An 18,134-nucleotide genomic window follows, 5' to 3' on the forward strand; every position below is an offset into this window, starting at 1 on the left:
CCACAGTAATCAAGACAATAGGGTATTTGGCAAAAGAATAAGCAAATACATAAACAGACTAGGATACAGAGGTCAGAAACAAGCCCATATTTCTGTGATCAAATGATTTTTGACAAAGGACAAAAGCAATTCAATGGGGAAAGAAATAGTTTCAATAATGGCTAACACCACTGGATATCCATAAGGAAAAATAAACCTCAACTCCTACCTCACACCATATACAAAAAAAATAATTTAAGATGGATGATAGATCTAAACATAAATTTAAAACTATAAAGCTTCTAGAAGAAAATATAGGAGGATATCTTTGTGAACTTCAGGTAGGGCAAAGATTCGTGAAGAAGTCACAGAAAGCACTAACCATCAAAGAAAAAAAACAAAAATCTGGACTCCATCAAAATTAAAAACACTTCTACCTAACTAAAGAAATTTGGAAAATATGTTAACCAGCCTAAGGCTGGGAGAAAATATTCTCAACACATATATGATCCTTCGTTAGATACTGTCCTATCCCAGTTATTCCCTCGATAGACGAGATTCTTGAAAGCATGTGTACCTTTGCTCACACCTCACTTTGTGCCTTTGCCTTCTGGTTTATGCCTCCATTCTGATGTTACCTATAGCAGTTTGATATTGTTAATGAATTCCAAAAATAGATATTGAATTATGTTTGTGAGCTGGTCTTTTCCTCTAGATATATTATTAATAGATTATATTGGATTCAGAGGTTTCACTTTCACTTGATTAAATAATGATTAAGGCTTTGCTTGAGCTATGTCCATAGGACATTGAGTCCCTCCCCCCCTTGGTAGGCAGGGACTCACTGAAAAACTGCACCACAGAGAAGGAAGGGTGGAGTTTTGAGCTGGAGCCTGGGAAGTAAACACATGGGAGAAAGCAGAGCAGCTGAACATGGGAGAGAATAGACTCTCAGGCTCTATAGCTGACCTTGTGGAGAGAACAGAGCAGCTGAGCCCTGGAGAGAAACGAGCCCTGGGAGAGAGATGAGACTCATCCCATCCTACACCTGCTATTGGAAGAAGGTGGGAACACAGAGCCTTAAAAGGAAGAGGAAGGCTGAGCATCGGCAGCCATCTTGCTTCAACATGTGGCAACAGACTTTGGTGAGGGAGATAACTTACACTTTATGGCCTGGTGACTGTAAGCTTCAACCCCAAATAAATACCTTTTATAAAAGCCAACATATTTCTGGTATTTTGCATCAGCACCCCTTTGGCTGACTAATACATCATTCTTTCCAGGGTCCACTGGATGGCTTACTGTCATTGTTTAAGGTGTCTTCTCTCTGAAATTTAAAAAGTGACTACTTCCTCCTGGGCTTGGTGTTCATACCACCTTTTCCTCCCTCCTTTCTGGCTTTCCATTTATTCCTCTGGATGCTCTTTCTCGGGCTCATTTTGGGTTCTCCTTCTGTTTGTTGCTTATATTCAGTGTCTCTTGGGGCTGTATCCTAGGGTATTCACTATTTTCAATTCATGTCCTTTCTCCTGGTGATCTCATCCCACTTCATGATTAAAATTGCTGATGACCTCCCAAATTCAATATATCTGAGCATATTTCTCTCATATACACCAGACCTGTGTATTCAAATAGATGTCCTCTGCTCTTTCTCTATGGGTCTCAAACTCAATGTGTCAGCCTCTACTATCCCCCAAACCCCCTATCAGGTAAAGAAAAAAAAAAAAAAAGGAAGTATCTGCCACTCTCATTATTTGCAATTTTAATAAAAGGAAGCACCATTCATTGGGTCACACAAGCTGGGGCTTTCTCACTCATCTTCAAATCCAATCATCCTCAAGTCTTATAGATTCTTTGCCCCAAGAATTTTCTCAACTTGCTCCCTCCTGTTCTTTTCCATTGTTACTGCTTTAGTTTACTTTCTTATGATATTTTCCTGTGTTACTATAAGAGCTACCTAACTTTTCTTTTTTGTCAGCTGAGTTCTCCTCACTTGCATGCTCTAAACTTCCTGCTGCAAATACAATCTTTCCCAAACATAAATCTTGTATCAATATTCTGCTCAAAATCGTCCAGTGATTTTCCATTACTTTCAGAACACAATTCAAATGCTTTACTGGACACACCAAGCCTTCCTTACATCTCTGTATCCACTGCACAACACACTTATTTAATTTATGAAATTACAGTTGCATATTCATCATGTCCAAAGAGGTAAGATATGTCACTATTTTATATCTTACATATATCATAGCCCCTGCCTTTACTGTTTTAGTCTTTTTGCATATGACTAACTTCCAGCTCAGTTCGAGGTCATCTCATCTTGGAATGCTCCCTTAGCCCCCCAGGTCTTATTTTGATATTCCTCAAATTCTCCTAATATAGTACTTTGGGCTTGGTTCTTGCATAACTCTTGCCACACAGTATTGCAATCCTCTACCTCCTTGCTTGTCTGCCTCCCAAGATGAACTAAAAATTCCTTGGAGGCTGTGCAGTGGGTTTGCAGTAGATGTTTTTTGAATTGCTAAGTGAGGCTAACCTTAGTTTACATCCCTACTGTCCACTAACCAGCTCAAAAATCTTGGTAAAATTACTTAATCTGGTAAGTCTCTTTAAGTCTTGTTGGTTATCAACCTATACGTACAGGATGATAGGATAGGATCTCACAGGATAATATTTTATGGGAATTAAATTATATGATGCATATAAAACCCCAAGCACACAACCTGACTCTGGTGGATGGCTTACAAATATTAGTTGTAGCAGTTTAACTGTTACTCCCAATGGTGTAAGCCACCTCATGCTATAGAAGAGATCCTGAATTGTAACTATTATTGTATTCCTATATCTGCATCCTACCATGTTGGAGAAGGGTCTGGAAATTCAAGGTGATACCGATTAACCACATATACAACATTAAATGAAGTACAACTGGAGATTCAACTTGCACATGGTACAATTTGGAACATGTGAAATAGTTCCTGCAAGTAATCTTGATATGAAATTAATTTTCTTCTGGAAGCATTTATTCCTTCAGTTTTTATTTTTATTTACGTTTTCTGCAAAACATGATGGATGAGACAGGAATGAAGCAGACATGGGTCCTGGCTCAGTAGGAGGAACATAGGAATGGAGATCAGAGACCATTAGTTTGACTCTCTTAGCTTTATCATTTACTAGCTATGTGATCCCTGGCATATCTTTTAACCTCTCTGAAACTCAATTTCCTCAATTGTAGAATGGACCTTTATAGAAATAAATGCCTCCCTTAATTTGAATAATGAATGAGGTAACGTAGGAGAAAATTGCCTTATAAACCTTGGGATGTTACAGAAATATAACAATTATCGATGTCCTATTCTTAAATTTGGGGTCTAGCAGGGAAAATAAGATATGTTTTGAAAGCTAGAGAATAATGGCCACTGTGGAAGGAAGTGTGGAAGAGAAAAAAGATTCAAGTGTCCTTTCATAAAGTTTACTCTGCTATTTTGACTAAAGGCATTTTTTTTTTCATGTTTTGCTTTGGTTTGTTTCCCTTCCTTTTTTCTACCTTATTTTTACATTTTTTTGCATTGGCTTTTGCTGTTCTTCTGAGGAAGCAAGCAAACCTACAAATCATGTGGTCTTTCTGCTTAATCTTTGCTTTTCCAACTGAACTAATCACAAACCATCTTTCTGCCTCTGACTTACCCTGAAATCAGCCACTACAAGGATCCTAGTCTACAATTGTGGCAGGAAAAGAGAGAGTAGAGACTCCACACTGACAGAGCTTTTTGGTTACAGAAATCCAGTTCCTACCCTTTTCTGTTAAACATTAAACAGGATCAGTGATCAGTTTTTGTTCTACTCTACTTTCATTTGTCCCAGCACATCTGGGAAAAGTACAAACCAGATACTTTCAGAGAAAGGAGAACTATAAGAAAAGGCTTGTTCAACTCACTTGTCTTTGAATGTGATAGGGTTTGTGGAGATAATAAATATAATATTTTAAAGCATGGAGAGCTTGATTAATGAAATGAATCTTCTTTCTTCTATACCTCATTTAAAATCCAATGTATAACATTCCATCTTTTTGCTTACTATTTTATTAAAAGACAATATTTTATTATAAGGGATTTCCCCCCCAATTAATATGCAGTTGTCATAGATTTTCTGCATTCTTTGAGGTAATTTTGGGTCCTGGGGCCATACTTCTTTCCCTCTGGTAACACAGCTCTGATATTTCAATGAAAGTTAGTGGAAATGTAGGAATCAGGCTACATGAAATGTTTCATAGGCACAATTATTTCCAAAAACTCTGTACTTCAATAAAATTACATAAACAGCTCGTTTGTGTTTATATACAGGAAGCCAAATGAGTTGATAGCAGAGATGCTATCCTGAATTTAGTATTTTTCCTCAGGTCAATATGTAGCATGCACCCAGTCTGAGGAGATAACTCTGGATAAGGCAAGCTCTCTGAATTTAGGAAAATTATTTTTCTTTTTAAAATCAGGAGTTTTATCAGGATTAGGCTTTTTTTCAAAATGCACCACCCTGTGCAGTCCTACAGGTTCCAGTGAATGTCTTGGGTGCCGCCATGAGGAATAAATGAGGCTCCACACCAGCTCTGGGCCTGCTTACCTTCTAGCAGAGCTGGTCTCTATTTTATTTTTACATATGCAGGTTTTGCACAATATTTCATTTGAAATAAGAGCATGTTGTTATAAAGAACATATTGACCTAGGTTAATTTTGGGTTCCATATAAGGGAATTATTAAGGGCTAATTGAAAAACCCTTCTGTTTCAAAAACCTAGAAACACAGGATAGAATATAACATAGACTTTAAAATGTGTGGCCAAATTTACAGCAAAATAAAAGAAATGTTTAGGGGCCAAAAATTAGGTGGGAATGGGAATCAAGAATGATACACTCATGCTGAAGTTTTGACTGCTGTAAGGGATTTACTGGTTCCTTTGACTCAGTGGGATTAAATGCTGCAGGATATGAGACAAGCCTCAGGCCTGTGCAAAGGACGGAGTTGAAACAGACTCTTGTACAGAACAGAGAACTTTAAAAGGGGTTTACATTCAGTGAAACGGTGGTCTAGAAAATATTAGCCTGTCAGCAATGGAAGAAACTTGTTTATCTGTATGCAAGCTCAGGGTTAGGGAAAAAATAAGTCTCTCTTGATAATTTGTGACCATACCTCTGTGTTCATAGGATTTGGATTTTATTTCTGTGCTACCTGTGTATTCCAGGAAACCTCAAGTCAAAAATAATACCTTACAACCACAATTAATGGTAATAGTCTGATGATGTTCTTTCATAACAGGTAACAAATGTTTCACAACAGTGTAAGGTGTTGGTGGATGGGTGATGTATGGGAATTCTGCACATTAAGCATGGTTGTTTTGTAAGTTTAAAACTTCTGTAATAAAAAATTATATATATAAAGAAAAAAAAAAAAAAAGACTACCTTACAATGGTGATTGAAGGAGTACTTAGCTGAAATGAAAGCATCTGTTTTTTGTAAAGAATGACCCTCAAAGTGGACTTGGCAGAATATACAGAGTTGAAATAAATAACAGTTCATAAACTAAAATTACAAAACTGTAAGAAACAAGTCAAAATGAGTAAGAGTCAACAAAACAAAGAACAAAAGATTTAAGCTCCCGTGGACTTCAGGTAGGAATTGTCAGAAAAATGATACTCAATTGGAACATTTAAACTACATATATAACTAAAAGAAGTAATTGAAAACATGATAAAGGAACAATATATTATGATCAAAGACAAGGATATTAAAAAACAATAGAATTTCTATGCATGAAAAAATTATATAACTCTTAAAATTAAAAACTGAGTGGATGAGTTTAAAGAGTAGAGCTAAAGAGAGAATCAGTGAACTGGAAGATAGCTCCGAAGAAATTATTTGTAATACTAATAAAGGGAAAGATGAAAATAGCCTATAAAAGTTTAAAGAGACATGAATGATTTAAAGAGAAAGTCTAGAAAATACGTGATTAGAGTCCCAGTAGAAAAGACTAAAGAAACTGGTAGAGGTGAGCAGGTGAAGCTCAGTGGTTGAGTGCCTGCTTCCTATGTACAAGGTCCCAGGTTCAAACCCCAGTACCCTCCTTAAAAAAGAAAAAAAAGAAAGTAAGAAAGAAAAAGAAAAAAGAAACTGGTAGACATTAATTTTTTAAAAGATAAGAATTTTTCAGAATTGAGGAAAATGACAATTTCTCAGATTCAGGAAGTACAACAAATTCCAAACAGAGAAGAAATCCATATCTAGAAATAAAACTAAAGAATGAAAGAGATAAATAAAAGACACCAAAATTAGTTAAATAACAGATATCCACTATAGTAGTAATAATTAGATTCACATCTGACTTCTTAGCAGCAACACAGAAGTCAAAAGACAGTGGAATAATATTTTTTAAAATTCTGAGGAAAAACAGCTATATATGAACTGGACAACTATCTTTCCAATATGAAGATGAAACAAAGACATTTTAAGAAAAAATTGGAGTTTACCATCAACTCATCTTCACTAAAGGAATTTTAAAAGAATGTATTTTAAGAAAAAAGAGACATGATTCTAGAAGGGAGAAGGGTATTCAAGAGGGAATGATGAGTCAAGACATTGTTTCTAGCTCTGAAATGTTATGATTCTGTGAAATTCATCCATACCTAATCAGAAGAGTCTATTTTGGGATGAGAGAGGAGTGAGACAGGGAATATGAAAGTTTCTGCTGCCCTAGGTTTAGAAGCAATGCTTCATTATAGTATATTTGCCACATATCTACCCTGCAGAACCCAATCTACCAGAAATGAAGAGAAACTGGGATCCACCAGAAAAAAGTAACAACAATCCTCAGCTAAACCATTACATTCCAGTAGATGGTACAATCTCACCCATATTAATTGCATACAATTCATAATATTTCCTCATGCATTTCCCCATGTGTGTCTTAATCATTTCAAATTGAGATGTGTACCAAGGAGATGTCTTATATCTGTGTAATTTGAGCCTTGGGTGGATGCCTTCCTTACAATCAGAAACCATAAGTTGGAAAACAGCCTGGAGTAGTACTGAAGTGCTGAGAAGTTGCTGAAGAGCAACATAGGACCCTGCACTGAAAGGAACCACGGTTTATACCTCTTCAGTTGCTTTAACTGAACCATTTAGTAGTAAATCCATCCATCATTTATAAGATGGAAATGAATATGGAACTCATTATTATGTAAAGTATCAATCCAAGTTTGTATGCTTTTCATTAGAATGTGTTTGTTAATTTGGTCAAGGGTGAATGTTTAGCCAATTGCCATACTGCCCAGTCAGCCCTTCTGTGACAAGTTGCTCCTTATCTCAGCCAATTCCTAAGCAAATCTAGAAAATGACTTACAGAATTTTTAAAAAATAGGTTTAGATCCACCAGCCTGTGGATTCCGGACCCAAATTTATTATAATTGGCTAGATATTTATGAATAGGAGTGAATGCAAATACCTCTCTTCTCTTGACAGAAACCTGCCTTATTCCCCATTTCTATCCTACTCCTATATTCCAAACTACCCCTGCCTAATTATGTGAAGTTGTTACTATGATTGCATAGCAGCCTGGGACATCCATTGGTCCACCTTAACTAGGGAACATTGCCACTCTGAATTGCATATCCAGGCTCACTCTCCATTTTCCTGTCTTCTCCTCAATGCAGCTAGTGAATAAGTGGATGCAGACCTTGCCTTTCTTTTCTCACATACACCCATGCATGATGATTGTTCTCTTCAGCTTCTAACAATGAGCCAGGCCAGATACTGGTAAGACCCAAGGTTTGGACTGAAGCTTTAGGGAAATGTGAAGACCTCTTAGACCTAAACCTAAGTCATTTGCTCTACCACAGCATTACTAGGTTTCTTAGATACCCTTGCAAGTTAAAAGCAAAGTGGTCCTCTATGTATTTCTCTCCTGAGAGAAAATAATAATTGCTAACATTGAGTGCTTAATACTTGCTAGGCACAGTCCTAAGTACTTAAAGTATATTATTAATGTCATTATTATAATCCATGAAGTAGGAACCAAAACATTCTCTTTTTTCACAAATTTGGAAAATAAGGAATAGGGATTCAGTTCAAGGTCACAGAAGTAGTAAACAGTGAACCTAAGCTTTGAACCCAGGCACTCTGCTCTTACCCATTTTACTGTACACTTCTATGGGGTTGAAATGGGTGGATGGCAGAACAGGACCCTGACTGTAAGTCTAGCACACAGTACTAATACACCATGCCAATACCATTCAGAGAAGAGTCCCAGGGCAACTTGCCTACCCGCCAGTAGTTTTCCTTTCTAAGAGCCCACCGTTTGCACAGTGTGCACCACTGACCTCTGCCTTGATTTCCTATCTTGCCCTCTACCCCATGATATCTGCCAGATTCCACATCCTTAAACCAGACTGAACTACCCATATCCCACTTGGCAGTCAATTAATGAAGACACACTAGGAGCACTCCAGCCTCCTTTGTGAAAGTTTCTTGGAAATTTTCACTTTGTTGTCCTCATTCCTACTCCTGCTTTCTGCTTTGTTCCTGTGCTTCCTCAGCCTTGGACCTCTCTGTCTTGTCTCTCATTACCAGGTCTGGACTCCCCAAAAACCTATGGATATGAAGGCAGAACTTTGGTGTACTGGCTTGACCCCTGACTCCTCCTAGGAATGTGGCTTATATTCATCATCTAGCTCACCTTTCCAGGCTACTTGGGTAAAGACTCAGAGCCCACTGTGAATTCTGAGTTCTCACACCAACATTGGTTGGTTGACTGATGCCTATCTTGTCCTCACAGAAGTGGGGAACTAGATCGCTGGATAGAATTACAACTAGTTTAGTTGGAACTTTGCTTCATTCTGGCCAGGGGTCACTTGGCACCACCTCCTATATTCCCAGTTACTGGCCGACATTTACCCCTCCCAAAGATCAGTCACCTAAAACCACAATTCTCTCATCCCTTGTGACTCTCAGAATTGTCTACTCTTTATATGTCTTTCCCTTTGCCCCGCTCCCAAACTGGATCTCCTTTGATATTAAGTTTGGCGCAAATCTAGCTCCTTTAGATGGACTGCTGATTGTTCTCCTCAGTAGTCAACCCTATAGTTACATAAATTTTCTTGGACTTGGTCCCATCAAAGTTTCCTCCCTTGTCCCACTCATCTATGCTGCTGAGATCCAATGGCCCTTGTTCCTGAGCTGGCCTGACTTGAGTTCAACCAATGAGTTCAACCAAGGGATGGCTTAATTATAAAGATATCCTGAGCTTTAATAAACCATGGGGTAGGGAGTTTGTGTGTGTGTGTGGCAGGGAGAGTTTCTTAAAATCCCAATAGCTATTTTTGCACATTTTATATTTTTATCTCCCAGAAGACTGGGTTAATGGCAGTTTTTTTTTTCTCTTTATAGTGCTTAACATAGTATCAAGAAACAATAGGAAAATAGAGAAATAGGGTTTTTGAAAGATGGGTCTGGTCAGGACTCACCTTGCTGCAAGTGGTTAGAAATAATTCAAATGACTGGGAAGTCTAAGAGTAGGACTAGCCTTGGAGGCTCTGAAAGAGTCAGTGCCAAAGGGTCCTCTTACTCACTCTCTTCTAATTTGGAATTTGGGTCTCATTTTTTCTTGCTGTCCACAGGGTTCTTCAGTCTGGCAAGAGGTAGAGAGTATGGCCACAAACAAAATCAGGTTTATATCTTTTCTGTTTAGTAAGCCCAGGATAAAATGAAGTTTCATCTCAATCTCTATATGAAATACAGAGAAGGATCAAGGATCCTGTTCATCTGTGCATAAAATCATTCCTAAGAGATTATTGTGGCAAGGGTCATGAGTATAAGATTGACCAAGCAAGGGTCATATACCTTCCTATGGCCAAAGGATAGATTTTGTAATTAGCAGCTCCTTCAAAAACTAATGCACTAGGGGATAGGCAGTTGACAAGAAAAAGGGATACAAGCCAGACCAGTACAGCAGATGGTTATTATGGCAGGTTGCCCTGAGATCAGCTGTATGCATGTATGTATGTGTTTTAATCTCTCAATCCATTGTTTAGCACTGCAGGGCTCTCTTAAGCTGAATGTCTGTCCCATTCAGCAGGGGATCCCTAGCTCATTCCTTGCAGTCTTATTGCTGAACCAAAGGTTCCTCTCATATGAATCATATTCCAACCTACTCTACGTACTTCCAATTCCATTGTTCATTCTCCCTTCTTTGGTCTTGCTTTATTCTTCAGTCTTGATCTTCAGTATTTTCTTCTTCACTTCAGTCTTGCATCCGATTCAGTAACAATTCAGGTGGCTCTGGTGAACATCCCTTCTAGTCTGATTGAGCCCTGGAGGTTAGCAAAAGTTGGGTTCACATCCCACCTCTGTGACTTACAGGCCTTGTGACCATGGTCAAATCACTTAAGAATTTCAAATCGTAGATTCTCATCTTTAAAATGATCATTCATTCATTTATTCAACAAATATTAAGTATCTAGTATGTGCCAGGCTTTGTTTGGTTATTCTAGGCCCTTTGCATCTCCATATAAATTTAAAAATTAGCTTATAAATTTCTATATGAAAGTCTGATAGGATTATGATTGGGATTTAATTTATCTATAAATCAATTTGGGAGAAGGGGCCTTTTTGCAATATTGAGTCTTCCAACCCATGAACATTTATCCTCTTCATTTATTTAGTTCTTTAATAATTTATTTCTGCAAAGTTCTGAAAATTTTAGGTTACCAGTAGTGCCCATAAAATCAGTCATATGTTATATTTTTTAAGGTATTATAAATGGATAATATTCATTTTCTGTTAATATACAGAAACACAATTAACTTTTAATCTTTTCTCTTTTTACGAATTCATTGATTTCCACTCTTATATTCATTATTTCCATCGTTCTACTAACTTGGGTTTAATTTTATATTTTCTTTACCTTCTTAAAATGTAAACTTAGATCACTAATTTTAAACCTTTTAAAAATATAAGTATTTAAAGCTATAAATTTCCTTTCACTGTCAAATCATATATGTCTTTATATTTAAAGTATATCTCTCATAGACATCTTCAGAGTTGGGTCATGCTTTTTTGCAACCAGTTTGATAATCTCTGCTTTTTAATTGGAATATTTAATCTATTTACATTTAACATAACCATCAATATAGTTGGGCTTAAGTGTATAATTTTGTTGTTTTCTGTTTCTTTAATATATTTTGTTCCTCTCTTTCTTTTTCTCCTTTTTTATGGATTACTAGAATAGGTATTAGTATCCTATTTTAATTTCTCTATTGGATTTTTAGCTATACATTTTAAAATTAATTTTAGTGGCTGTTCCAGGAACTACAATATGAATCTTTAATTTATTAAAGTCTTAGATTTCCTACCATTCTACCATACTACATCATATAAAGTAGAGAAATCCTGCCACAGTGTAGTTTCATTTTCCCCCATGTTTTGTGGTATTATTAGCATGTAATACATCATAGAGCATTATAATTTTAATTTTAACTAGCCATACTTTTTAAATAGTTCTATGCCTCCTAAAGAAATTAAGAGAAAACAAAGAAAAAATGCATATCCTTCATATTCCTTACTTCCTGTATATCCAAGATACTATCTGATATCATTTTTCTCCATTTAGAAGAATTTCCTTTAGTATTTCTTATGTGAAAACTTGCTGGCAGCAAATTCTCTCAGCTTTAATTTATCTAAAAATGTGTTTATTTTGTCTTCCTTAATGAAGGATACTTTTACTGACTATGGAATTCTGGTTGATAGCTTTTTTCTTTTAGCTCTTTAAATATGTGATCCCATTGCCAGCTGGCTTGCTTTATTTTTTGATGAGAAATCAGTTGACATTCATATTCTTGTTCCTCTGTTTGTAATGTTTCACTTATCTCTTGATGCTTTTAAAAATTTCCATTTGCTTTAAGGAATTTGTCTACAGTGTGCTGGGGTTATCTTTGTATCTATCCTGATTGAGATTCACTAGATATCTTGAAAGTTTAGATTTTTCACTAAAGTTGGGAAATTTTTGGTCATTATATCTTTTTTTTAAGATATATTTTTTATTCATTTCTCCCCCTTCCCTGTCCCCCCCCCCCCAATTGTCTGCTCTTTGTGTCCATTTGCTGTGTGTTCTTCTGTGTCCACTTGTGTCAGTGGCACCTGGAATCTGTATCTCATTTTTGTTGTGTCATCTTGCTGTGTCAGCTCTCCATGTATATCGTGCCATTCCTGGGCAGGCTGCACTTTTTTCATGATTGGTGGCTTTCCTTATGTGGTGCATTCCTTGTGCGTGGGGCTCCCCTATGCGGGTGACACCCCTGCATGGCACAGTGCTCCCTGCATGCATCAGCACTGCGTGTGGGCCAGCTCATCACACAGGTCAGGAGGCCCTGGGTTTGAACCTTGGACCTTCCATGTGGTAGGTGGATGCCCTATCTGTTGGGCCAAATCCCCTTCCCAGGTCATTATATATCTTCAAATACTTCTTCTGCACCATTCTCTATCTCCTTTTTTTGTAACTCTGACTACCTGTAAATTAGACTGCTTGATATTGTCTCATAGGTTGGTGAACTAGACTTTCCTTTTTGTTCTTTTTAACAGTTTTAGTTATTCAGCCAGATTTCTCATCTGATTATTTATTATGATTTTAGTTTCTTTGATATATAAGGAAATTCTTCTAAATTGAGAAAAATGATTCTCTGGCTCTTTTTCTATTGACTGCATTTACTTTGCGTTGGGTTTCATTTTTTCTGATTCTTCATATTTGTTGTAATTTTTATTGAATAGTGGCCATTGTGAATAATATGTTGTAGAGACTCTGGATTCCACTGTCTTCCTTTGAAGAGTATAATTCAACTCTGTGTTCCCTCCAGTGGAAAGCAGTTAATATTCCCTGTCAGTTATTTACGTTTCATGTGCTGTTTCTTCTGAGCGTATGGCATCTCCCTTGAATGTGCACAATTCAGTGATTACTCAGTAGTTGGAAGAGTTTGTCTTCATATTTTCAGGCATCAGCCCCTCTGTATATCACTCTGTATTAGTCAGCCAAAGCAGTGCTGATGCAAAATACCAGAAGATGGTTGGTTTTTATAAAGGGTATTTATTTGAGGGAGAAGCTTACAGTTACCAGACTATAAAGTGTAAGTTACTTCCCTCACCAAAGTCTATTGCCATGTATTAGAGCTGCCAACTTCTGCCAGGGTTCAGGCTTCCTGGGTTCCTCTCTTCCTGGGGCTCATTTCTCTCCAGGCTCATCTTCTTTGTTTTCTCCACAAAGTCAGCTATAGACTATAGCTATAGACTATGAGGCTCTCTAGGCTTTGCCTTTCTCCACAAGTAGACTATCAGGTAACCGGTTCTGTCTCTCTCCCCAGGGCTTGCTTTTCTCTGGGTTCAGCTGCTCTGTTCCTTTGTGTGCTTAATTCCCAGGACCCAGCCCAAAACTTCAAAACTTGTCTGTGGTACGGTTTCTCTGTGAAGGAGGTGGGGACTCAATGTCCTACTGACATGGCCCAATCAAAGCCTTGATCATTATTTAACCAAGTAAAAGTATAACCTCTGAATCCAATATATCCAAAGACCCAGAGGAAAAGACCAGTTTACAAACATAATCCAATATTTCTTTTTGGAATTATCAAACTGCTACAACTCTTTCTGGGATTTTATTCTCCTTTAACTTTCCAGCTACTCTGCCTTTTCCAAACTATCTGACATCTCAGTTAAGCAAATCTGTGGCTTTGCTAAATTGAGATTTACTCCAACTCTGCCTCATGTGTATTATAGAATGCCTATAGTACAAATTTGCAAATATTCACTTATTACCATATATAATTCTTTCAATGGTCAACTTCTGTATAGTTTCTTTCTACATTCATTTGTTCTCCAGTGCTGTCAAATAATTGAGTTTTTAGAAATATTTTGTTCATAATTTTAAGTTGTTATCTGCAGGAAGGACAGTCTAACCAAGCTATTCTATTATTTTGGAAGTTGGAATTCAGAAATTCAGTTTTAAACATGTTAAGTTTGAGGTATTTGTTGAACATCTATGTGAAAATATTGGGTAGACAGTTGAATAAACAAGTGGGGAGTTCAGATGTATTGGATATATAAATTTGGTAGATATCAACATATTGGTATATTTAAAGTCATAATACTTGATGTGACTACCAATTAAGTGAATATAGACAAAGAAGAGAGGTAATCCAAGGTCAGGTTTGGGGCTCTCCAAAAATTCGAAGACTTAGAAGAGTTGACAAAGGAGACTGAGATGAAATGGCCAATAAGATAAAAGAAAATGCATGAGACAGTCCATTCTAGAATCCAAGTAGAAAAAGTTTTTCTAGAGAAAGGAAGTGATCAGTTGTGTCAAAGTCTGCTGATAGGGCAAGTAAGAGAAGAACCAAAATTGATGATTGGATTTGGCAATATGACCATTCATGACCTTGGTAAGAAAAGGTTTTAGTAGAGTGCTGGAGATAAAAGCCTTATTAGAGTGGCTCATAAAAACAACTGACTACATCATAGGATTATTTTGAGGATTAATATGATAAATCACTGGTTGTCTTATAAAAGATAATATATAAAATGCTTATAAAAATTAATAAGGATGGGAAGCAGATGTGGCTCAAGCCACAATGGAGGTCCCTGGTTTGAATCCTGGTGCCTCCTAAAGAAGACAGCAAGCTGGTGCAACCGACAGGTGCAGCAAACTGACACCACAAGAGACAAGAAGAAAAACATAATGAGAGACACACAAAGCAGGGAGTGGAGGTTCCCAGTGCCTCCTAAAGAGGACGAGCAAGATAGTGAGCTGACACAAAGGACAGGCATAGCAAGCTGATGCAAAAGATGACACAATGAGAGACACAATAAAGCAAGGGAACAGAGGTGGCTCAAGTGATTAGGCACCTCCTTCCCATATCAGAGGTCTCAGGTTCAGTTCCGGTAACTCCTAAAGAAAGAAGGAAGATGAATAGACACAGCAAGTGCAAACAACAATGAGGGAGTGGAAATAAATAAATAAAATCTTTTTTAAAAAGTTAATAAGGAACTAGTAACCCATTATAAAAATGGGGAAAACAAGAACATGCATAAAAACAAATACAAATGGCTATTAAACAGATGAAAGGAATTCTATCTCTTGCATAATTGAAGAAATGCAAATTAAAATATGCAAGTGGCACATTTTATCTACCAGATTGGACATGTTGAAAAAGTTTGGTAACATATTGTGCTGATACAGACATGAAGGGGCAATTCTTTCATTCATTATTGGTGGGATGCAAAAGGGTACAACATTTTCAGAGAACAATTTCACAATATTTATCAAAATTAGAAACACACAACCATTTGACCTAGTAATTCTATATTTTTATGTACTAATAAATATAATTTATATATAATAAATCCATACATCTAGGCAATGACTTATTTACACTGATATTTTTTGCTACATTGCTTTCAGTAGTCAAAGATTGATTAAATCAATTACAGCATAATCATACAATTGACTCCATGGATACTGTGCAGACCTTAAAAGATGGCGGCAGATCAAGCTAATCAGTTTAAGAGAAAAAAAATAAGCAAGGTACAGAAGAATTTGCATAGCTGCTTTAGTTTCCCAGGCCGCTCAAAGCAATCACATGAAATCATTCGGCATAAACAATGGAAATTTATTCATCTACCATTAGAGTCCTGGAAATTGTCCAAATCAAGACCTCATCCAGGTGATACTTTCATCCTGAAGACCAACTGCTTATGATCCTTGGTCTATCTGTTACTTGATAAGGCACGTGGTGGCATCTGCTGCTTTCTCCTTTTCTTCTAGTTACATTGATTTCAGCTTCTTGCTTCCATGGCTTTCTGTCCCTATGTGTTCATTCTAATTATAAAGCTGTTTGGTACCTTGCCAGTGGACCCTACTTTGGAATTTATGCTCTCCAGAGTGACAGAGTTGGATTCAATTGTGGTTTCCCTACAATTGGCTCTTCTGTCCTTCTATTTGAACCTATAATTAGTACTAGAGTTGGTAGATTAAGTCCAAGAGACTTAAATCTTTGGGCTTTCCATGTGCCAGCTGGGCCCTGAATCTCAACAGAGTTGCAACAGCTACTCGCCAGTTCATTGATCTCACTCAGGACAACTAACATGGAGGTGATGATGGACAACTACCATACCAAGGAACTGAGAGAGTTTACAACGTGAGCAAGAGAGTCCCATCCATTGGCCCTATGAGAACATAGCCCTCTCTCAGTTAGAGGTAGAGTGGACATCACCATTCCAGAATCCGTAGGATAGGGGAATGAACTATGGACTAAAGTATATTTACTGGTTTTCTACTATAGTGTTATTGTGATTCTAGCAATGGAAGAAATTATATCATTGATGTGGAGGCAGTGGCCACTGGAGGTTCTGAGGGCAGAGAGAGGGAAAACAGGTGTGATATGGGGGCATTTTTGGGACTTGGGAATTGTCCTGAATGACACTGCAACAACAGATATAGGCCATTATAAATTTTGCCATAACTTACAGAATTGGTGTGGAAGGAGTATAAACTACAAGGTAAACTTTAATCCATGCTTAAAGGCAGTGCTCCATAATGTGTTCCTCAATTGCAATGAATGTATCTCACTAATGAAGGATGTTGTTAATGTGGGAAAATGTGGGAGGTGTGGGGAGTGGGGCCTATGGGAGTTCCTCTAAATTTTTTATGTGACATTTGTGTAATCCAAGTATCTTTAAAAAATAAAAATAAGAGAAGCAGCTGTGGCTGAAGCAATTGAGCTCTCAGATACTATATGGAGGACCTGGGTTCAATCCCTAGGACCTCCTGGTAAAAAAAAGAAAAAAGGTGTCCCAGACCTGCATGGTGCGGTGCAGGCCCCCACGTGGTGAAGCAATGCAGCAAAAAGACGATGATGCAACCTGATAGAAAAAATAAAAAAATAAAATAAATGGGCTTGAATGAACTAGAATGAATGAATGAATGAATAAATAAATAAGTGGTTCCAGTAGCAAGGTTTTGGTAGGTCCCCTCCTGAATGAGGTGGGTCAGATCTTAAATGACATAGCCTCATTAAAAGACCCTACTTACAATGGATTTATACCCACATTTAAGAAATTATTTTTTCTGGGGCACATACAGCTTCAAACTACCACAATAGTAACAAGAATACTGATTGTAGATTTACTGGCTGGACTATTTTATTTAAAACTTTAGAATAGTTTAGGCAATGCTACATTAATTTGCATCAAAATTTATACAGTTAAAAATTTTATGAATACTCTATGAGAATAGGAGAGCCACAATTTTCTATAAGTAAGACTTTCATATTTATAGGGTGGTTGGGAACGTAGAAAAGAGTAGTAAGGGGCCAGTGAAGAGGACACTAGAACATTGAATTAATACTGCTTACTCATGTTCCTACTTCCTGACTTGAGTGTTAGGTTCTTATTTCTGCTTACAGATCCTTTTCACGGAAGGAAGTGGGATGGAAAAATAGGATGCCTCCATGTAGGAGGCTAATGTCAGGCCTACCAGTAATAACATCTCACTTATCTGAATGGAAATGAGAAAAGAAATGTGCACTAAATAAATTAAATTTTCCATAAATGTGATTGAGATTCTTAAAAGCTAGACTCACATACAAGCTTCTCTATTTTTAAAGTTATCCACCAAAAAAGGATTTGTGAAAGAACACTTGGGGAATTTTAAGAGATATGAAAGATGCTAGATCAGGGCAAGTAAAAAGTTTAAATAACTATTTTATTTACCTTGTTTAGATCCTCTATTGTAATGCAGATTAATTATGTCTAATAAATTTTTAGACAGAAAAAAAAATACTGAATGTATGAAAAAGGGGAAATATATATATATATGTACACAGCCAAACCTTAGAGATATTGTGGGTTTGGACCAGATTGCTGCAATAAAGTGAATACAGCAATAAAGCAAGTCACACAAATTTTTTGGTTTCCTAGTGCATATAAAAGTTACATTTATACTAAAATATAGCCTATTAAAATACATCAAAAAACAATGTACAGACCTTAATTAAAAATGCTTTATTGCAAAAAATTGCTAGCCATCCTCTGAGCCGTCAGCAAATCAAAATCTTTTTGCTGTTGGAG

The sequence above is a fragment of the Dasypus novemcinctus genome, chromosome 3 (assembly GCF_030445035.2).
Source record: "Dasypus novemcinctus isolate mDasNov1 chromosome 3, mDasNov1.1.hap2, whole genome shotgun sequence".
NCBI lineage: Eukaryota > Metazoa > Chordata > Mammalia > Cingulata > Dasypodidae > Dasypus > Dasypus novemcinctus.